Below are 24369 nucleotides of genomic sequence, written 5' to 3' on the forward strand. Positions count from 1 at the left end.
GAAAAAGCATCCAAAACAACGAAACTAAGCACATATAGAAGTATTTAGTGTTTTCAGGGGATGTTGTTACACACGGCAGTATTTTTCCACAAATATGATGATTTAAACATCTGTGAAGGGCATCTATGGGGACACTATAGGATAGCTATAGCCTCTGCTTTCTAGAAGCTTTTAAACAAGCTATATGCAAAGCTATGCCCCTAGTAGGCGGTGAACAGAAGAAAGAAAAGAAAATGCAAACAGTAGTTGAAATTGGTATTTTAATTATTACTGATATAATCCTTTGACTTTTATAAATTGGTCAATTGATGATTGAATGACCAATAAATTTTATGTGAGCTCTATATCCAATTCAGCTGATCCATGAGTTGTAATTTGCCATGAAAAATCATGGTCTCAAACAATGTTCTGACTAAAAGTTTTAATAAATCAGTTAAAAATGTATTCACTCAACAAATATTCATTACATACCTATTATGTGCCCAACAAATATTCATTACATACCTATTATGTGCCCAACAAATATTCATTACATACCTATTATGTGCCCAACAAATATTCATTACATACCTATTATGTGCCCAACAAATATTCATTACATACCTATTATGTGCCAGGAACTGTAATAGGATTTGGAAAACACACATGAAAACCTACATGGTTACAGCCCCATGGAAACTGCATTAAAACTGGGGAAATGAATGAAGGAGAGGTGTTCAAGTATTAAGAAGGACCTAATTAAGTAATTCTTCCATCTTTTAATATGATTTGGATCTTTTATCTTTTATTTGGGTAATCTACCATTTCTATCTTAGGAATCACATGAATTAGTTTACTATTTCTTTGTTTCTTAAATTAAATGCAGGTCTATCAAGCTTCATTATCACAGGTACATTACAAAACAGCAGAATAATTTATACAATTCAGTTCTTCTTTCTAATTCAGTTGTGAGTTCTTTTCTGTGACCTGAAAGCAAAATCCATAGTCTACACAATTGTATTCTATACAATTTTAAGATTGTACCAGGGAGCTCTTCCCTGCCTCCCGGGTTCAAGAATGTCAATCATTTCATCTATTTATAGTTCTTTATTCCCCAACCTTCCAGAAGCTTCCATAAACTTCTCAATCTCAGCACTCATTTCCCTATAAGGAGGGTCCACATGAGGAGCATGCCTTCTCGCCATCCCTAGGCACTCACCTAGAGATCCATTTAGGTTTATTTAAGAGCAGTTACCGTCTACCTCTTCCAGGAGAAAAACTTAACAATCCAAGCACAAAGGGTAGAATAACTAGGTATTTAAAGTTTTGTAAGTACTCCCCGCCCCCATGACTGTGATAGCTATTTCTTAGGTTAATATGGCATCCTTATAATGGCTACATAATACTTTTGTTGTAAATTATAATGTGTGATTCTGTAGATATGGGCACTGATAAATAAAGCACCATGTATTCTGTAGATCTCCTGAGACAGTGAGTCAGATATTTGCTCAGTAAAAGTGGTTTTAATTAAGGATGGGATGAGGAGTTCTGAGCCCGTGTGCCATGGGCGTGCCCTCAGCATGAGGCCAGTTAGCGCGGGTTGGCAACCCTGGTACCCAGGCGACAGACCGGGGGGAGCCCGGGCAAGTTCTGGATTCTGTCAGCTTTTTACCCAGAGAGACAGATGGCAGTCAAGCCAGCTCCACCCTGCACTTGGACAATGTAAGCTGTTAATTAGAATAACTAAAAGAAAAAACTGAAGTGTTCTCCAAGCATCATCATTTTTTTTAAGAATGTTCTAGTGCAGGGTGAGTGACAGCAAATGGCAGCAGATTTTCGCCTTGCCAGGCTTTGCCTATGTTTTTGGGGGGGGGAGGGAGGAGGAGAGACACCATTACCTATCATTTTGGGGTTTGGCTTCTGAGCATGGCTCTGGCACATGGGGCGCTGTGGCCGCAGGGGAGGGTGGTGGTTGGAAGATGGAGGGTCAGAGCTGTCTGCCTTGTGCCCTGGGAAGGCATCTGAGGAGGGCGTGTTGCGTGAGTCACTCGAATATGTTGCCACAAAACCTAACGCCAAATCTGACTGAACATACCACCTAAATATTTTAAAATTTTCCTGCTTTTGCCCTTTGCTCCGCCATTTTACCAGTCCCAGTCACAAGTATTTTCCTACCTGAACCACTGTCACAGCTTCCTAAGTGGCCTGTGGAAACCAAATATCGTACACTCTGCTCTCCTGACCACTACCGTCCCTGCCTTTCTCCACCCGGCATGCTCCATTCGGTTATCTTTTTAAAATATGGTTCTGGGTTCATCAAACCCTTTACATAATTCCTTAGCCCTTTAAAGACATTTCTCCAAAGTCATTAAGACATAATCTGAATTCCTTAACTTGCTGTATAAGGCTTTTGAAGATTTGCTGTTAGGACTTCTTGTAATTCCTGGTTTGGTCCTTGCACGGATGCTTCTCTCTGCCCGGGACACTGAGCCTCCATCCACTAGCCCCGTCCTATTTACCTGACTGACTCTTGCATTTCTTCAGGTCCCAGCATAGACTCTTGTCTTCATGCAGCCACCGTACGTGCCCTCTCTAGCAACATCACACATGGTGAGGGACCCTGTTCACTGTACAAACGGTGTAGCATGTGGCTGAGGGTAAGTGCTGCATAGAATTTTTGAATAAATGGATGAATTCGTTTATAAAGGTGACAGAAGTCAAAAGATATATTATCAGTTTATTTTTATGAGTAAGTCTACATCTGCTTAGTTTTTTAAAAACTTTTTCTTTAGATAAGAAGATATGCTCAACTATTCTTGTTGACCATCTCAGGTAAACAGCTAGATGTCAGAGATTTATAGCATGTTTTCCTTGAGTTATGAATGAGCAAGAAAAATGAAACTAATTAGAATACTGTACATGATAATCTCAGAAAAAGTACTGATTGGATTAAGAAATAAAATGACACGATAGAAGGAAATATTAGATTTGGATTTAGAAAGCCAAGGTTCCAATGCTTCTGACTCACAGTGTGACATTCAATCCATGCGTCAGGTTTAGTCTCGTTGTGTGTTCTCAGTTCTTGGTGCATTCATGGCCAAAGAATGACCAGACACACCAAAGTAAGGCAAGCATGGGGTGAAATTTATTGATGGGGAGAAAGATAGGATAATAGGGCAAGAGCAAGATACAGGTTTACAGAGCAAGATACATACTCCACAGATGACAACCAGACCCCTTGTTGTGGCAGGAAAGAGAGTTTGGTCGTGGTCTGTGACTTGTTTTACAGTGCCTGGATTGGGACCTCCCTGTGGCTCCGATGTCACCAGGGAACCACTTTGATTGGACAGTTGGGAGTTGCATTATTACCCATGCAGGTTGTTCTAGGTCAATTTCTGGACTCCTTCATACCTAATGCTGCTTGGTGTATGGGCTAGACAGTCCTCTGCATTCTTTTCAGCTCCCCGGGTGTGGTTTGGCAGTCACTTGGGGGAGGAGGAGGGTGGGGCAGGACCCAGATGGGGGCCTGGAGCCCACCCTTGTCCTTCTTCCCAGGTGGGGCAATTGCACCAAGGCAACAACTAAGAGACTGAGAATCCCTCACTATCTACCTAACACATGAAGTTTTTATTCTTAGCAAAATAATTTTTGAGATTGAGGACTGAACTCTGATCTTTTTCTTTTGCTAAAAACTCTTTCCTAAGGAGGCCAGCTGGGTCAGGCTGACGAACAGTAAATTCCCACTAAGCGGCTTAGTGGGAATTAACCAAATGAGTGGGAGTTAACCAAATGAAGTGGTGGTTTACTTCCCAACCTGATTCTGGTATGGCATTAACATCACCTAAAAGATAAGAAGCCCCTGTCTTAACTCAAGCATCCTAGGAGATGCCTATCATACATTTAAAATATCTTAACTCAAGCATCCTAGCAGATGCCTATCCTTAAATTTAAAGCATCTTAAATCATCCTAGCAGGCGCCTATTGTAAATTTAAAATATCCTCCTGTTGGACCTCCCAGAGTGCTCATACCCTTATCTTAAAGTAAGTATATCCTTTCTGGTCTTCTAGATAAAGTCTAACTCTCTCAGCCAATTGCCAGCCAAAGAATCTTTAAACCTACCTATATCTGTAAGATGGCCCACTTCAAGATGTCCCACCTTTTTGGGCCAAACCAATGTATATCTCTCATGTATTGATTTGTGACTTTGCCTGTAACTCTTGTCTCTCTGAAAATGTATAAAACCAAACTGTAACCCAGCCACAGCCAGCCCACTTGCTCAAGGCTTCTTGAGAGTGGCTCCGGGTCATGGTCCTCAAATTTGGCTCAGAATAAATCTCTTTAAAATTATTTTGCAGACTTTGGCTTTTTTCCCATTGACAAGATGTTATTTATTTTATTTTATTTTTAGCAACAGGGTCTCACTCTGTCTCCCAGGCTGGAGTGCAGTGGCACAATCGAAGCTCACTGCATCCTTGAACTCCCAGACCCAAGATCCAGAGTAGCTGGGACTACAGGCTTGTCACCACACCCCATTTAATCTTTCTATTTTTTTTTTTTTGTAGAGACAGGGTCTCCCTATGTTGCCTAGGCTGGTCCAGGGCTCAAGGGAACCTCCCACCTGGGCCTCCTGAAGGGCTGGGATTACAGGTAGGAGCCACCTTGCCCAGTCTTAGGATGCTAATTCTTTAATCTGTCCTTTGTATTGTCCGTGCAAGCACACGGTCCCATCCAATGCCTTGCCTCAGGGACTTCGACAACCGTAAGGGCAGTATCTGCTTGATGCCTTTGTAACATTAAAGCTTCAGGACAGGGAAGAAAGTAAGCTTCATTTAGCACTGGGAGAGAGAAATGGGAGTGTCTGTGATCACAGGGGAAGGAGAAGGAACAGGTTTCCACAGAGACCAGGTAGAGCTTGGCATGTCCAGTGTGTGACGGGAAACAAGAGGCCCAGAGGGTGCAGAGGTATAACTGGCTCTACGAACAAATGTCCATGAGCCCTATGTATTTGTTTCTAAGCCTCTCCCTTGTCTAACTACTTGACCTTTTGAGTTGTTTCCAAGAAATGGTGGATTTCCTGCAAGGCAAAGGAGCGGAGATGCTGAAGGCCCCTGGGCAGACTCCTGACACTGGCTGTCCCCCCAACCTGCCCCAAGGCACATGGCCCCTCCTTGAAAAGCCCAAGGCCTCTGATAATTGGAGAGATGGATTTGAGGCAGCTTCTTATATATTAAAAATTCCTTCCTTCCTTGACAATCCTCGTTGTCTCAATAATCGGATCTTTCTGCAATGAACAACTAGACCTAAGCCAAAACCCCATGTAGTTTTGACAAGAGAGGCAGGTGACTTAGGGGGACTCCCCCAGGGAGCAGGGACTCCTCTTCTTACCAAACTGCCCTGTCATTTAGGCAGCACGGCAGCTTCCCAGTCTGTGGACCTCAGAGTCGTTGAAGATCCTATCAGTTTGAACCTCAGGCACAATTACCAGGAGTACAGACAAAAGAGCAGAGGGGCTTTCTAGAATTTATTCCTCTGCATGAGACATCAGACCTTTGCTAGATTCTCCGTTACGCTGTCAGGGGAGGAACTATTAACTGTGACTGCTTTTCCTACAAACCTGGTGAGATGGGGATTAGGTGTCTATTTAATCTCTTTTAGACCAAACTATATATTTCATGCATATCAGAATCTGATGTAATAGTCAAGTCATGTATATATTTTTTAATTTCATTAGTCATAAATTCAAAATATGAAAAAAATTCTCTAAATTTCCTCGCAGACATGTGGGGATTACTAGTATGTAGAAAGGAATTTTGCAGGGAGAAATCCCTTCAACAAATGTAGGGTAACATCCTTAAGATCTCTGTTTTCTGCCTCCTGGACGATTGCAGAAATAGGGTGGGGCAGTTGTAAAAGATTAATTTCACTGATATGAATTCTTAGCCGATTTTCTCAATTTCTAACTAGATGATAGTTAGAAATAAAGCCACTTGCCTAGAATTCTTCTTTTAAAGGAAGATTCTTCTTTTAAAAGAAGAATCCCAGAGGATAAGTGAATAACATTTTTATAGCCAATTTAGCATTTCAAATTCCATCTTCAATCATATTTTTTCAAGCGTTGATTTAGGCTGTGACAGAACCAAGGGAAGGGGCTGGTGAGAACTAAAATTACATTTTAGTTTAGAAATTAATTTATTGCAATTATCCACTGATCTAAAAATCAATATTTTCTCACATTTTAATCACTATAAATTATAAAAATGAAGTGCTGACATTCTCTTGAAGGTGATGAATGATCTGAAATACTGTAATAAAATGTGAAAAACTAACATTCTTCCTGTGATAATTAACTTGGAAGTTGCAATCCAATTATTTACATGCAATGCTTTGCCACTATTTGTAATGCATTTCCATTAAAAATATGGCATTATATTCGGTCTGTTCAGTTTTTTAATTTTAATTACTATTTAGTATTAAATTGATCTGTCGTATTATCCTGACCAAATGCATTTGCACATAGCAAATAGAATGTGAGAGATATTACATAGCATGAATATATTGCTTTGTGCTAGTCTTTATTTTTGTTAAAATCGTTATTGTAGTATTCCTATGGGAAAATGAGATAATAATTAACAGTGTACATTTTCCAGCTACACTGTGTAGACAGCTATGGTCTTAAAAGACAGAGTAATATAAAAGTCAGTGTAATAACTGCTATTTTCTGATGCTACATAATACTTATATTTTTTTTAAAAAGCACATTTTGCATAAAACGTATTAGTGCCTAGAATTTTTTCTCCAACTATTCAGTTAAAGTACAAATTAATTAAAATTTCAAAGTAAAATATTTATTACTGCAGTTTTGATTTGTTCTAACATCCTTTTACCATTTTTCTACAATGCACTTCCTCCTAAGATGATCACAAATTCAGACAAATCCTATGTCTTTCCCATGCATTTACAGAGAAGTGTGGAGAAATGGAATTACCATCCTATTCGAAACTCCTGGCGGCATCCATTGCAGAGAGAATCTGGAATATCTACTTACTGTCCGTGCTGCTTTCTCTATAACAGGGGCCTCATCAAACCAGACCCCAACTAGCCACGTTGGAGTAGGAAATATAGAATAAAGTGAAACAAAACTCAATCTGTCAAAGTAAAGGGACAGACATCACTTCCTAAATGATGCATTTGATTTCTTCCCTATCTTAGTAAATGGGCAAACCACATCAAGTTTGCCCATTACCCACTAGCGCAGCCACAGAAATTAGGATACACTTTTACTTCTCCTCGTTTTTTTTTTTTACAACCCCTGGCCCCCAAATAACCTATCATTCAATTGACTATGGCCCCAATCTATGCTCCTGTACAGTTTCATTGCCATCACCCTGATCCTTTTAGTTACTCCTTACTAGCATGCTCCTCCTAACTGTTCTTTTTGCTTTTATTTTGGCCCCATTTTGACTCCTTCTCCCCACACAGCAATTAAATGGGAAACTAAAATATATGATTTGTATAATTTCTTATCTCTGCTTTAAGCCTCACTATGTCTTTCCATTGAACTTAAAAGAAAATCTTTGTGTTTTACCACGTCCTACAATGCTCTGCTTAGACTAATATCTTTGTGTTCCCCAAATTCAGCTCACACTAGCCTCTCCTTACCTCAGGATGCTACATAGCGATACCTATACCAGCCTTTATGGTATTTCTCAAATAGACAGTGCTCCCTGCCCCCACCTCCCCAATTTATAACATATGGACGGACAGTTTCCCAAAGTGGTTGTAGCAATTCACTTGCCTCTAGCAGTGTGTCACAGTCTGGGTAGCGCATAAATTGTTCCAGCTGTCAATCATGTTTAGTCATTTGGGTAGGGAGATAGTGGTACCATGTTCTAATCTTACTTTGCATCACCCTCATGACTGATGAAGCACAGCCATATTTATATGTATATTGGATATTTGAACACCTCCGTAGTGAAGGGCTTGCTTAAATCTCTACAGCACTTTCTCTTGGATAATCTGTCATTTTCATATCGATTTGTAGGAGTTCTTTATAAATACTGTGAATAAGCCCTTTGTCAGTTATTATGCTGCATTTTCAGTCACTTAGTGAACAGAAGTTCATTTGATTTTGACGAACAGAAGTTTTTAATTTTATTGCAATCCAGTTTGTCAATATTTCTCTTTGCTTTCTGTGTCATGTTTTAAAACCCAGTTTTATGACAATTTTAAAGTTAAAAAGATATTGCATCAGTCAACTAAAGCCACAATAATGCTACATAAAAATACCAATATGAGATTCAGTTGTTTAACAACAATCTAATCTTGCTCATGTGTCCATAGGTTGGCTGTGGGTTAACTGATTTAGTCTGGGCTCAGGTGAATTTGGTTATAAGTTAAGGCTAGGTCCAGGTATGCTTCAAGTAGATTTTGAACTAGCAGGCTAGCTACAGCTTTTTTTGTTTGTTTGTTTTTCTTCCCATGGTGAGGACAGAGGTTCTAGAAGGTAAGTGCATTTTAAGCACATGCTTGTTTCATACCCACTTACATCCACTGACTGAATCAAGCCACACGGCTGAGGTTGAAATCAAGAGTAGGGTTGTACTTTCTAACACTGGTAGAAGGAACTTCAAAGTCACATGATGAAGATAATGGATAACATTAATAATTGGGGTGATGAATTTGGAACATTAGTGCAGTCTAGTGCACGTGTTCTCCTCTACTATCTGCTACAAGCATTCTTGCTTTTCTTCAATGTTTAGATCTTATGGCAGAATAATGCCCCCCAAAGATGTCCATGTCCCGATATGCCAGGAATCCATGAATATGTTACTTCACTTGGCAAGAAGAGATTTGCAGATGTGATTAAATTAAGGACTTTGAGATAGGGAGATTTTACTGCATTATTCAGGTGGGACCAATATAATCACAGGGTCTTTTGCATGGGAAAGAGGAAGTCAAGAAAGCCAGAGAAGGAGAACGATAAAAGCCAGGGTTGGAATAATGTGGAGCCATGAGACAAGGAATGCAGATGGACTCAGGGAGCTGGGGAAGCCAGGAATACATTGTCTCCTAGAGCCTTCAAAAGGTACGCAGCCTTGCTGACCCATTTTGGACTTCTGACTTTTAGAACTATAAGGTAATAAATGTGCATGTTTTAAACCGCTAAATTTGTGGCACTTTGTTACAGCAGTAATAGGAAACTAATATAGAAATATAATGTGTGTGGAATTAACTTGAACAGTATTACATGGTTCTGTTTTGTTTTTATTTTTTGGCGTGTGTATGTGTAATTGTATGCATGTAGAAATCTTGCGATACAGTTCTTTTTTTTTATTTAGGCATATTATGGGGTACAAATTTTAAGGTTTCAATAAATGCCCTTTTCCTCCCTCCCCCCACAAGTCTGAGTTTCCAGCATGACCATCCCCCAGATGCTGCACATCTCACTCTTTATGTATGTATATACCCCCCACCCCCTCCCACCTGCCCAATACCCTATTACTGTAGTACCTATGTGTCCACTTAGGTGCTGCTCAGTTAATACCAGTTTGCAGGTGAGTATATGTGGTGCTTGTTTTTCCATTCTTGGGATACTTCACTTAGTAGTATGGGTTCCAGCTCTAACCAGGAAAATATAAGATGTGCTATATCATCGTTTCTTAGAGCTGAATAGTACTCCATGGTATACATATACCACATTTTATTAATCCATTCTTGGATTGATGGGCACTTGGGCTGTTTCCACAGCCTTGCAATTATGAATTGTGCTGCTGTAAACATTTGAGTGCAGGTGTCTTTTTTGTAGAGTATCATTGAATCTTTTGGGTAGATGCCCAGCAATGGGATTGCTGGATCAAATGGTAGATTCACTTGTATCGCTTTAAGGTATCTCCATATTGCTTTCCACAGAGGTTGAACTAGTTTGCAGTCCCACCAGCAGTGTAGGAGTGTTCCTCTCTCTCCGCATCCACGCCAGCATTTGTTATTTGGAGACTTTTTGATAAAGGCCATTCTCACTGGAGTTAAGTGATATCTCATTGTGGTTTTGATTTGCATTTCCCTGATGATTAGAGATGTTGAGCATTTTTTCATATGTTTGTTGGCCATTCTTCTGTCTTCTTTAGAAAAGTTTCTGTTCAAGTCCTTTGCCCACTTTTTAATGGGGTTATTTGATTTTTTTCTTGCTCATTTTCTTGAGTTCTAAGTATATTCTAGTTATCAGTCCCTTATCAGATGTGTAGGATGCAAAAATTTTCTCCCATTCTGTAGGTTGTCTGTTTACTTTCATGACTGTTTCTTTGGCTGTGCAGAAGCTTCTTAGTTTGATCATGTCCCATTTATTTATTTTTGTTGCTGCTGTGATTGCCTTTGGGGACTTCTTCATAAACTCTTTGCCTAGGCCAATGTCTTGCAGTCTTACTGCCTAGCACAGGCGAATCTTAGCTGGTCTAGCTAGATGATATGCTCATTTACAGAGATGGTTGGAGCCTAACGGTGACCCTTGACAAATCTATAGCATGCTCTAACTAAAGATAATTAATGTTTTGTAAGTGTGGGTCTGGGAGTTTCTGGGGGTCAGGACATAGAGGCCTGTTATTATTGTTAGTGATAATTGTGCCTATGGTATGCATCTGGTTTCGACGGACCTAGGAGGAGTTTCTATGGTTAAGACTGACCACACAGTCTGTAATGTTCTTCCTGACCACCTGCTGGAAGAGACCTCACTGTGAAATACTTTGGACTTCCTAGAGCTGACGTGCTTTACATACATGCCAGTGGTCGTTGAGATCTGGGGAAAAGTATGTTCTGTGTGACTCAGTGGAGCAAAGACAGAGAAGCCTCTACCTGAGATCGCTGGGCTTGTGTTGTGATTACAAACCTGTGAATCCTGAGAGTCCTTTTAAGCATTCAAACACTTAAGGTGATTATTGGTAATTAACATAATTGCTAAATTCACTTATTCTAACAATGTACATGCTGATTCTTTGTATGCAGTTATATTACCAGCATAAGATGATAGATATACCAGTTATATTACCAGCATAAGATGATAGCTTTATTTTTTTTTCCTTTTCAAACATTATATATTTTATTTCTTTTTCTTGCCTTATTGCACTAGCTGTGGTCTCCAGTTCAATGTTGGAGTTAATGGTGGCAGCAGGCATCCTCACTTCCTGTATAATTTCAGAGGATATATGTCCACTATTTATAATTTGAATATGATTGCTGTAAGTTTTGTGAAGATCCTTTATCAGATTGAGGAATTTCCCTACTGTTCTTATATTGTTATTTTTAAAATAATACATGGATACATAATTGCATCAAAATTTTTTTATATTAATATAGATGATCATTTTTTTTCTATCTTATTCTGTTAATATGGTGAGTTAAATTGTTAAAACAACTTAGCATTCCTGAAATAAATCTGACTTGGTTGGGATTATAATTGTTTTTATGTATTTGTGGATTTGGCTTGCCAACATTCTGTTAGAATACTGCATCTACATTTATAATGAGGTTGGCTAGTAAACTGGCCTAAAATTTTGAAGAATAAGTAGATGCCTGTAAGAAAAAAGTATGGTCCCAAATTCTGGGTTAGTGCTCTGAATTTTCTTCTCAAAGATATTGCCTTGTAATTCTTCATTGCCTTTTATAGCTCTCTTAAGCCTTCAATATGCTGCCTTTGATATGTTTTCCAGGTTTTATATTTGCTCTTTGTTGAAGATTAAGCCTGAAATACATAGGCCACCATTACTGGAAGCAAAATTCCTTTTCTTCATATAACGGTGTTATTAGTATCTCACCATTTTACTGCCTAACTATACAGTAAAATTATCTATATTTGTACATTTTTCTGACTACTGGTGTGGGCTTTGTTGCTAATTATAACAGTATTTTGGTTAATTAAAATTCAAACATAATCTTTGTTCCTTGTCTCAAATATATGTCGTATTATTACATGCCTTATTTAATTGGGGAGAAAATTCAGAACATGGTTAAATGAGAAAACTAAATACCAATAACCATGTTTAGATACTGATTTTAATGGAAGTATGTCCAAAGCTTTACTTTTAATTGAGTCATTGGCTCTTGCATTGAGATTGACATTTTACAGTGATATAAATGTATCTTATAAGCCTCAGCTAATAATTTTTTTAAAAAAATTAAAATAGGTGAGCAATATGTTTTGTTTTGTTTTATTTTCTATTGCTTATCTTCTTAGCACTGATGAAGATTATCATGCAGCTTTTTCTATTTGACAGATTGTGTGATTGTATTTATTCCATTTTTCATGACTAAATAAAGTCATGTATTAAGAAAGCCAAATAAGCATGAAGAAGAATTCATCTGTTTGTTTTATTTAAGCATTTGAAGTCTATTCCACTGACTAAATACTTTGAAATTCAAGGACTGCTTTAAAAATACTTTGAATATTTGCTTTTAATTTAAAATCAAAACATAAGGTTCTTTTTAACTTGCATTCAATACATTTTATGTAATACAAAGAAAAATCTTTGATATTATATTACTAAAATACCTATCAAGTCAAAGTCTGTGTTTAAAGAGTAATCCTAAAGAGAAAGAGATTTATTTTAAAAGTTAATTGATTTAATTGAAATTAATATCTTTCAGAGGAATGAAAGTGCATGCCATGAATTTATAAAATAACACATTTTAGGAATAAATCTCAAATTCTTATCTATTCAGGGACACAAAGTTACCCAACATAAAGAATGCATTTATTCTTTGATATTTTGTCTAAAATCTGAAGAAAAAAACAATTCTTACATTAACTGTTTCTTTAATGGACTAATATTAATCATAAAATATTTCAATCTAGTGATGCTAACAATTACATTTTAAATCTAGGCCAACTGTGTTGAATAGTAACTTTTAAAAATTTATATACTCTATTAAATACGATAGGCATTCAAAGTCTAGCTCTCTGGAGGACCAGAGAACTAACTAGAAAAAAACTGTTTCACTCCTCTACTCCATACCAACTCTATAATAGAAAGAGGCAAGATTCAATTCACATGCACAAATGAAAAAGCAAGGAAGGGAGATCGTAGAGAGTTCTGTGTGCACAGTAGTTTGTAAATAGCATTGGGGCCACATTGGGAATTGGGTGGGGAAGGTCCCTCGGTCAGCCTGTGTCCCGAGAGGAGCTGTCCATGGTCCTCCCCAGTGTCGTAGTCTCCTCCATCCACTGCTCTTCTTGGTCCTAAATGGAGTGACTTTGGAGGTTTTGCTCTCCTTTGGAGCTGCCCACTTCTCTACTTCACTTCCAGTTTAGGAATTATGTTAAGATTTACTAAACACTCACAGCCTTTATTACCAGTCTCATGAGTTCTTTGGAAAAGCAAGGCCCTCAAAAATAAGATGCCTTCTGATCTATTTGCGTCTCTTCGTTTCCATGCGTGAATATTTACATCCAATCTTATTCTTGACGCCTGGTTCCCAGCTCAATATGAATTTGTTTCTTTAGGTTCAAGCCTCTTTCTTTCAACACAGGAATGACTAATTTGAGTTATGAGGGAAGAAGAGGGAAGGGTGTGGGGGAGAAGGCCATAGCTTAAATCTTATCTTTTCTGCAGGGATAAGTCGCTTTCATTAATTAAGACGTTTTCCTGGGCTTTTGTCCCTCAAAGGTTTTTCTATCTTACTCTCTTACTTTTTAAAGTCCACAGTCAGCTCTCCACACTCTTGGTTGACATACATTTTTTGACTTTTTTTTTCTTTTGCATTTCTATTGGGAAACCAACAAATGCTCCACTCAGCTTAGTTTTCACCAAATACAGCTAATTAGGGACAACACAGGAATACTCAGATTCTTACAAGATGCATTTCTTCTGAGTTAACCCAATGTTCCTGAATGTTTTACCACTGCATAACGAATATCTCCCTTTGTCTTGATTCCTATATCAGATTCCTTATCAACCCCCCCTCACTATTAATGCCTTCCCACCCCCTAAAGGTTTTTTTTGGATATGGTAATTATATGTTGGTATTTTCTCAGAATTTTGTAGAAAAACAGATCACTTTAAGAGTTTCAGGAAAGAAAGGATTTAATATAGGGAATTATTTATAATTTTTTAAATTTTTTTAATTATAAAAAAATTATTTATAATTTTTTTTAGAAGTAATGGGAGAAATGCTTCAAGAAAACTTAAAGAACTCATAAAAGCACCATTGATGATCTCTGCTTCTTGCAGCACCAAATTCACCAAGTGGCAGAAGAATGCCTAGGGGGTGTTAGAGAAACCCACAGCTGCCCTCTGCTGAAGCTCTTATGCCTGCGTTGGGGGAATAATAGTGCCTCTGCTTCTCTTCTGCCTTCTGAATCCGGCACAAGTCATTTCACTTGGTGGACTCTAAGCCAGAGCTCTGTGGACAGGATGTTTTGGAAATGCAAATTTCAGGCTTTCAGTCCCAGTACAGCTAAGAAAGGCAGGGATGGGGCTAAGTACCAACAGAAGATACACGGCACATGTGCAAACAGTCGGGGATCAGAATAACCTTGGACTATGTAAGAAAATACAACAACTAACAATAATAGCTAATACCGTTACAGGCATATATAGACCCTATGTATTTCAGGTACAGTATCTGTGTATTAATGTATTTAACTCATTTAACTGAGCATTGTCTTCAGATTTTATTTTTTTAAAAAATTTAATTGTGTTAAAATAAGCATAACAACATTTGCTATCTTAACCATTTCTAGTATATAGTCCAGTAGTGTTCAATATATTGATATTGTGCAACAAAGCTCCAGAATTTTTTCATCTTGCAAAAGTGAAACTTTCTGCTCACTAAACAACTCCCCATTTCCCTCTTCCCTAGTTCCTGGCAACTACCATTCTGCTTTTTGTTTCTATGGATTTAACTGTTCAAGTTGGCTCACGTAAATGGGTTCATGAGGTATTTGTCTTTTTCTGACTTGTTTATTTCATTTAGCATAATATCCTCAAATTATATGCATGTTGTTGCATGTGAAAGGATTCAGATTCTTTTCAGGATTAAATAATATTCCATTGTTTGGATATGGTACAATTTCCTTTATACATTTATCAATCTATGGATATTTGTGTTGTTTATACCTCTTGACTATTGTGAATAATGCTGCTATGAATGTGAGTGTACAAATATCTCTTCAAGAACCTGATTTCAAGTCTTCCGTGTATATATCTAGAAGTGGAATTGCTAGATCCTATGGGAATACTATCTTTAATTGTTTTGAGATACTGCTATACAGTTTTCCATAGTGGCCACACCTTTTTATGTTTCCACCAACAGTGTAGCACACAAAAGTTCAATTTATCTTCATCTTAACCAACATTTATTTTCCATTTTTTTATAGTAGCCATCCAAATGGGTATGAGATGATATCTCATTACAGTTTTGATTTGTATTTCCCCGACGATTAGTGATATTGAGGATCTTTTCATATGCTTATTGGCCTTTTGTATGTAGGCTTTAGAAATAACGTCTATTGAAGTTTTTTGTCCATGTTTTAATCAGATTATTTTATTGTTGTTGTTGAGTTTCAGTTGCTCTCTTTATATATTCCTTGTGTAACACCTTATCAGATGTTTGATTTGCAAATATTTTCTCTTGTTTCAGTAGGTTGCGTCTTCACTCTGATTGCATCCTTTGTTGCCGTGTTTTGTTGTCATATACAAGAAATTATTGCCAAATCCTGTGTCATGAAACTTTTCCCCTATGTTTTTTAAGAGTTTTTTTAGTTTTTAGATTTTTATGTTTACATCTCTGATACATTTTGAGTTAATTTTTGTATGTGGTGTCAAGTAAGGGTCCAGCTGCCTTCTTTCGAAGTGGATATCCAGTTTTCTCCAAACCACTTGTTCAACAGGCTGTCCTTTCCCCACTGAATAATCTTGGCACCCTTGTTCAAAATCATTTGCTCATATATATGAGAGTTTTTTCTCTGCTCTTTATTGCATTGGCCTCTATGTCTGTCTTTATGTCAACACTACACTGTTTGATGACTGTAGTTTCATCAAAAGTTTCGAAATGGGGAAGTGTGAGACCTCCAATTTTGTTCTTTTTCAAGATTGTTTTAGTTCTTCAAGATCATATTTTTTTAAAACTTAGAATTCCATATCTAGCATAAGCATCAATCAATGTGAGCATAGAAAAAATATTTTTAGGCAAAATTTAAAACATTTGCCTCTTATATGTTCCTTCTTAGGAAGTTACTAGAGGATTTCCCTAACTAAAATATGGAGATAAACCCAAAGGATAAGACAAGATCCAGGAAACAACTCATCTAACAGAGGATGGAGGGAAAGGCTATCCCCAGGATAACAGTGACAGGGGACCCAGGATGATACAGCAGTTTTAGAGAATAATCAGACAAAATTGGAATAGGAGGCCCCAGCAAGGAAAACAATTGGAGCAAATAAATTATCAGACAGGATATATATGTTGAAGTTGAATTTATGGGCAATGTATACTTAAAAGCATGGGTATGAGAAGATGCAAAGAAAACTACACAAATGAAGAAAACAAAAGGGGTACTTAATTAAGTCTAGGTCAAATACAAAACTTAACAAAAGAGAAATATTATTAAACCATTTGGCTCACCTTAAAAAATTTAAGTGTAATAATTGGAAAAAATGTGATAAAAATAAAGTAGAAAAAGGCAGAGATGGGAAGAGAGGACAGAAGAGAGATACATTCTCATCTACAATAAGAGGAAATTAGTATTAATAGATGGTAGTTTAAATCAATGAATAGAGATAGAAGTGTTCGCTGATTGTTTTAAAAATACAAAGGCAAATTGCAGCAGCAATAGTTAAAGAGTTATGCCTGATAAACTAGGAAAGAGAATGAAGTATTGAGTTTTATGTTTTAATGTTATAAAACTATTACTCGTCTTTATATTTTAATTATGTGCATGTGTCTCATTTACAATTAGAAAAGTTCCCATATTCTGGATTTGCATTTCTATAATGAAATATGTTAAAAATTTATGAAGGCTGATAACAGCAGCATGTGTAAGTAAGGTTTAACAAAACCACCACATTCAAGGGTAAAAATTCTATTTTTCCACTTTCAGAAAATAAGGCAATTTACCAAAGAAGCAAACCAAATATCATACTGACTTTGCTCTAGGCAGGTGCAGCCGTACAGAGCAAACACTAACATATGTCAGGGGGGGAAATTATGCAAACGAGAGTTGGCTGAATTTGTTGTTGGTAATGTCATTATGGGACAAGAAAACAATTCTCAATTTTTGACTTTCCCGGCCAGGCTGAATTATGTGGAATAAGTAGTACTTACTTATTGACTCCAGATTATTTCAATATTTATTTGTTTCCCATTTGTTGTTTGTTATTTTTTTCCCTCTAATATTCAGGACAAAAAAATAAGTAAAACCATTCTTGAGCCTGCCAAGTGTTACTAAGATTGAACTTGCTTCCATAGCAACGGGCCCATTATCAGGACAGCTCCCGGCACAGGTAACTGCAGCTTCAACCCATTAAATGGGATCCTGCAGGCAGGATTTCACATAAACTTCACTGTTGCAGAATAGTTTTTTCTCTTGCCACATTTTATTTTCAGTTCTCAGGATCCATGATTCCACATCCTTCCATTCTACACTGAGAATAAAGTATTATTATTATTTTTCTTATTTTTTTTCAGTCCATGTAAGTGCCCTGAAGAATAATAGTGAGCAATATCCACCAAGTAAAGGACATGTAGTTTAAAGAAAAGAGTGCTAAGTAGTATCAACATTTAAGAGATAGGCAAAGTGATGTCAAAAAAAAAAAAAAAAAGACACAGAGTGGATAGATATAAGAGAAAATCAAGGGATGTTGGACAATGTAAGGAAGATATAAGAGAAAATCAAGGGATGTTGGACAATATAAGGAAATAAAACATTTTAAGGCAATATAGTGGTCAAAAGTATTAAATCCAGCTGAGCTGAAGTAATTAATTCATTGGATTCCATAACACATATTCAGTGTCTTAGTGTTCTGTCTTTTTGTCTTTATGCAAGTCACATCAGGGTCACAGAATGACTGCCACAGCTCCAGGAAACATGTTCATATCCATATAAGGAATATGTACAAACTTATTTTTTCCTCCTTCTGAGATAAAAATATGTTCTGTGAAGCCCCCAACATGCTGGCCTTTTCAATTCACTGGCCAGGACTGGCCCCATGTCCGTGACCAGCTGTAAGACGGTCTTAGAAAATAATTATCTTACTTTTTGAGGCTCCATAGCAGGACATTAAAAGGGATAAAAAGTTTGGGGTAATTATTTCATTAAGGAACTGACCATCTCTACCAAAGTGGAAAACAATTTTTTTATTTCAGCATATTATGGGGGTACACGTGTTTAGGTTACGTATATTGTCTTTGCCCCACCTGAGTCAGAGCTTCAAGCATGACCATCTCCCAGACAGTGTGCACCGCACCCATTAGGTGTGAATAGACCCATCCCTCCTCCCCATCCCACCTGCCTGACACCCAATGAATGTTATTACTATATGTGCACATAAGTGTTGATCAGTTAGTACCAATTTGCTGATGAGTGCATGTGGTGCTTGTTTTTCCATTCTTGTGACACTTCACTTAGAAGAATGGGCTCCAGCTCCATCCAGGATAATACAAGAGGTGCTGGATCACCATTGTTTTTTGTGGCTGAGTAGAACTCCATGGTATACATACACCATATTTTATTAATCCACTCATGCATTGACGGGCACTTGGGTTGTTTCCACATCTTTGGAATTGTGAATTGTGCTGCTATAAACGTTCTAGTGCAGATGTCTTTTTTATACAATGTTTTTTTTTTCTATGATGTAACTTTACCTAATAAGAATAAATTATCTACACACATGACACCACAGAGCTAAGGTTCATTGAACAAAGAAAAAGAAGTGATTTACAGATCAGCTACTTGATTTTCATTTAATGTACTTTCTAATTGTCAAGCCACTTAGATTTCTTTTGTCCCTAGGTTTATAGGCCAGGACTTCTTTTTATAACTGTGTAAAGGCACGGAAAAGAGAAATGCAAGAAATACAGCTTGTTAGTCTAAGAAAACTCCTTAGTTCAGTCTGGGACAGTGTCATGACCAGATCTTTTTCACACCTTCCAGGAAGAAATAATTCAATCAGTATTTTAATTAATTTAAGGAAAAATACCACAGCACTCCCAAGCGATCTCGACTTTGCTATGGCTTTTACACAAGTATAAAAGATTCAACTTTATCATTTCTAGCTTCTTTTACTGAAAAACAGTATGAGGATTGAAAAGCTTTTAGATCTCATTTCTAGACTTCTTGCTCTAACATGAAAATGTAGACTATTAAGAAAATTTTTCCCTAGGAAAAGTAATTCATTTTTATTCTTGAGTAAAGAATCATGACTAAGAATTCTGAAACTTCCTAAGAAACAGTCTCTTGCAAATGGCAATAAACAAAAGTCTATGAACCTGTAGCTACTCCTGTATTTTTTCCTTCAGTCTTCTGAGCAAGGCTATCTCAAGGCTATATGCACTTTCAAGGCTTTCTCAGTCATTTTGTTCTCTTCTAGGGCTGGGGGGAGGTAGATCAAACACGCTGGTGCTCTGCGATGGGTAGGGAGAAAGATATGAACAGCCACCCATGAATTATTTTTGCCCTAATTTACCCTCAGATGAAGAGCAGGGGCTTTGAAGTAAAACAGATGCTCTGAGTTGTCTGATTCCATATGCTTGCTGTGGGCAATTTACTTAAATTCTTCAAATTTTCACTTTTTTTTTCAGGTATGAGATGCAGGTAAAAATAACTACCTTAGAAACTTGTTATAAAGTATAAAATAAAAAAATGTGAATTATTTAGCACAGTGCTTGGCATATAGTAAATTCTTAAAACAGAGCCTGTTCTAGGTTTACAAAGTCTTATCCAATATCTCAAACCCTTGAAGCTTCACAGTTCAGTTAAGTTTTGTCTATTTCTTTCTTTTTGCAGATCTTAGAAATAAATCTGTGTAATCTACTGTGAACTAAGTACTACTTTCAGGGAGATATGGGTCATAATCTAATCCATAACAGGATGCATTAGTATGCTTACAATGACATACACTTTTCCAGATCACGAGTAAAATGAAAAGTATTAGTGGGTTTAAACACATTCCGGTCAGTTACAAAAAACTTTTAGTTTTCAGGCCATTTCAGGTCTTGTAATTATGGATAAAAGAAAGTATAGCTGTGTATCATAATCATGTCTACTGCCTCCTGACTGCTTCTGTTGTCTAAGTTGGCTTAAAATGCAAATCGGACCTCCTCAGCCAAGTGCTGAAAAGCCACCAAGGTCTTCCTTCTCTTTGCCAACAGAAGCTGTCCAGCTGCTGATGCCTTACGCATCTCCAACATTTTGTTTTCCCCCTAAGGCTCAAATCTATCCTCAGTCCCAGCACGCCACCTTGCAAGTCCCTGCTCAGGCCGTTGTTTCAGTGACTCCGCTTTGCTATTCTTTCTCCAAAATTTATTTGCTTTTTCCTTCCTGCTGCAATCCCTTCTCTCAGCTGACTCTGCCTGTCTGTTGAAATAGCTCTCATTCAGGTCCTCTGGGGGGGGGGGTGGCTGTCTGATGTTCCTACCCTGTTTCTTTTTTGTGTTTCCGTTGTGTCATGAGCACTAGTGCTTCTTAGCACGTGTTATTATTACTATTATCATGCCCCCCAAGAGCCTTTTACATTTTCCTTTTCCAGCTGTACCCCAAATCCATGAAATGTTAGTACTACAGAAATACTGTATATCTCTTCATGCACTCCATGCATAGTTATATACAAATGAGTAAGATCTTTTGACCTACCCTACCAAGAATCAATTTTTGCATACTTGGGAATGGCATGGCCCCCACTAAGGATGCATGAGACACATACATGTGCACGAAACATGTAATATGCTCTTCACATACTATGCAGCAACTTAGTACAGCTTCAAGCATATATTAAAATTATTAATAAATATTTGTTGAAGTGCATGGATTTTTTTCCTTTTTCTTCTACTAAGGTACAAATGAAGATTATCATGTAGTTTCTTTTCTGATCCATAGGCTATTGCTTTAGATAACTGTATACTTTTGTGGGATTATTTGTTTTAACAGTTTCTTAAAGGTGATCTATGTTTTTAATTTTTTTAAAAGAAAGAATAAAAACTGTTATTAAATATTCTGTGTTCCTGAAAACCTTTTTAATTCTTAATAAGCATATGCAACACATACTTCTCCTCCAACTTATTTTTATGGACAACTCTCTCTCTCTCACTCTCTTCTTTCCTTTATTCCTCCTCCTTTCTTTCTTACCTTCCTCCCTCTTTCTTCCTCCCATTATAGAAGAGTAAATGCAAACTGACCCCAGGGAAAACTTATACTTTTACTTTAACATGCCCTTCAGATATTTCTTACATGTTTGTTTTGCTTTACTTTTTCCTTTGAGGTATTTCTTGCTGAGAAAATTTTTTCCTTTAGAACATAAAAGCATATAGGTATATATTTTTTTTCATATTTCTTTAAAAATGTGAAAATATCAAGAAAGCATATCAAAAGAAATAGGGGCTGCATAATGTTTTGGTCAATGATGAACTGCGTAACATCAGTGGTCCCATAAGATTGTAATACCATATTTAACTGTACCTTCTCTATGTGTAGACATGGTTGGATGCACAAATGCTTTGCATTGTGTTACAATTCCCTGCAGTATTCACTTCAGTAACACGCTGCACAGGTGTGTAGCCTGCCATCAGTAGGCTACACCATACAGCTAGGTGTGCGGAAGGCCGCGCAGTCTAGGTTTGTGTCAGTGCACTCTGTGATACTCACACAACAACGGAACCCTAAGGACACCCTTCTCAGAACATATCCCTGTCATTAAGCTACACGTGACTTTCCCAATAAATTCTCTCTTCATGAAAATATGATGCCCCATCTTCTCTAATGTAAAATGTGTGTTTGCTTTCTGAAATATTTTATAAGCATGAAATTATAAAATGGTTCCTAAATAATTAATAAAGTTTTGAACATTCCATCTTTTTCTTAGAGGATACCTAGGTTCCTTCATTATTTGTATGAGTATGTTATCACTGTATGTGTGTGACAATATACGTGCATATGCCTGTGTGTGTATATGTATATATATACATATTTATATATACTTGTATACTTTAAATATATATTTTATACATATTATGTGCACATAAATTAATATATGTACATGTATGTATATGAATACACATATACATGCAGAAATATATATAGGTATCTATGTATAAACCTATACATGAATGGATATGCACATATGTGCACAGAAGTCTTCACATGTATATGTGTCATGCATGTTTTACATATACATGTGTGCATAGACAAGTATGCATGCAGGCAAACATTTAACTATATGCATATACATGTATATGTATGCATGTTTGTATATGTGTATGTATATGTGTACATATCCACATATATGTATACAAAATGCATCCCTATAAGCATGTGTCTCTATATAGACATACATACATTTATATAGGATGTACATTTCTTGGATTTACATATATTCCTCTAATTATAATTGTTAATAAAGGTAATCAAAATTAAACCTTATATTTCTATTTGCTTATGCACCACAATAATTTCCAATAGGGCAATTGCATTTTTAAAACATGCATATTTCAACAACTGACAATCCATTATGACAATTTCTTACATTTGATATCTGCCTTCATGGGCTCATTGGATCAGTGTTGGAAATCACTTCACGTGCATTCTAGTGAAATCTTCCTTGAAACACGAGAAGCTCTTTATAAAATTCTTTAAAAAATGCTCGAGACAGTGTGTGCCTTTATCTGTGTGATGCTTATATTAATATTAGTAGTGTAGAGAAAGATTTAAAAGGTATTTTGTTTCAATAAAATCTCAATAACCAGTAAACAGTTTTTTAAATAGATTACTCAAATGACGTGGTGTTTGGCTATTTTGGAGGAAACAAAGCAAATAATCTGATTTTCCTGCTTTAACTTTTAATGTTTTGAATTATCACTTTAAAAGCAGCAATAACTTTATATATCTATAGATATATCCGTCCCCATAAACAGCCCCGTGTCTCTGTAGCTACGTGCCAGCCCTGGGGAGGAGGGGAGAGGACGGACAGGTCCACGGCCGGCTTCAGCATCCTCAGCGGACGCCGAGCCAGGTGAGCATCATCCCTCCTCGTCCTGTCCCCGCGGCGGAGTCTGGGAAGGCGCCTGGCCCTGCTCTGCCCGGACGGAGGAGGCAGGTGGTGGATGAGGGCGCGTGCCGGCGCGCACGCGCTGTGTGGACGCTCCGGGCCGCCGTGTGCAGGGAACTGGCGAGATTGATGAGGCGCGCCCGGCTCAGACCGCAGGTCCCCGCGCGCGTCCACACCAGCCTACGTTGAGAAACCCCCCTGCCTTATTAACACGAGACGGGGCTAAACGAGGACCATCGCGCTTCTGCAGTCCAGGTTTCTAGGCCGGTCAATTCAATATTCTCAACAAAGAATTGGACGTAAATATTTTGAATGTATTACTGAATGAAGGAAAATGTAAGATTGGTAGAAGTAAAATGGGAGGGAGTGTTTTAATAGCATACACGCAATAGAACCAGTAAGCATGAACACATACACACATGCATGTGCACGCATATGCACACACGCATGTGCACACACATGCACACGCGCACACACACACAGTGGACAGGGAAGTACAGAAGGGGTGGAAATCAGCGGAAACTAATGTTGGTAGGGAAATCATAGAGAATGTGGCAATTTATTCTTTTCATTTTGCTCTGAAAGGTGCTTAAGATCTAATGCAAGAGGTTGGGCACAGTGGCTCATGCCTGTAATCCTAGCACTCTGGGAGGCCGAGGCGGGAGGATCGTTTGAGCCCAGGATTTTGAGACCAGCCTGAGCAAGAGTGAGGCACCATCTCTACTAAAAAAATAGAAATTAGCTGGAAAACTAAAAGAATATATATATATATATATATATATATACACACACACACACATATATACACACACACACATATACATATATATATGTATATATATATAAAATTAGCCAGGCATGGTGGCACATGCCTGTAGTCCCAGCTACTGAGGAGGCTGTGGCAGGAGGATTGCTTGAGCCCAGGAGTTTGAGGTTGCTGTGAGCTAGGCTGATGCCACGGCACTCTAGCCAGAGCAACAGAGTTAGACTCTGTCTCAAAAAAAAAAAAAAATCTTTCTCTAAGATTGACCATATCCTAGGACACAAAGAAAATCTCAAGAAATTTAAAAAAATAGAAATCATACCATGTACCTTCTCAGATCACAGTGGAATAAAACTAGAAATCAACCCTAACAGAAACTCACA

At 37.5% G+C, this 24369-nt stretch overlaps 1 protein-coding gene and 1 long non-coding RNA gene across 2 annotated transcripts in view; one reads left to right on the top strand and one right to left on the bottom strand.

The window, feature by feature from the left end:
* The window catches only part of LOC105874639 (uncharacterized), a 29164-nt gene extending 22137 nt beyond the window's left edge, over positions 1-7027 (top strand). Inside the window, exons 3-4 of the long non-coding RNA XR_012923277.1 lie at positions 4543-4627; positions 6942-7027. This is a non-coding gene — a long non-coding RNA (uncharacterized LOC105874639). The remainder of the gene's footprint in view (positions 1-4542; positions 4628-6941) is intronic.
* The window catches only part of GALNTL6 (polypeptide N-acetylgalactosaminyltransferase like 6), a 913332-nt gene that overhangs the window by 538524 nt on the left and 350439 nt on the right, over positions 1-24369 (bottom strand). The window lies entirely within an intron of this gene.

This window comes from Microcebus murinus, chromosome 15, assembly GCF_040939455.1.
Source record: "Microcebus murinus isolate Inina chromosome 15, M.murinus_Inina_mat1.0, whole genome shotgun sequence".
Taxonomy (NCBI): domain Eukaryota; kingdom Metazoa; phylum Chordata; class Mammalia; order Primates; family Cheirogaleidae; genus Microcebus; species Microcebus murinus.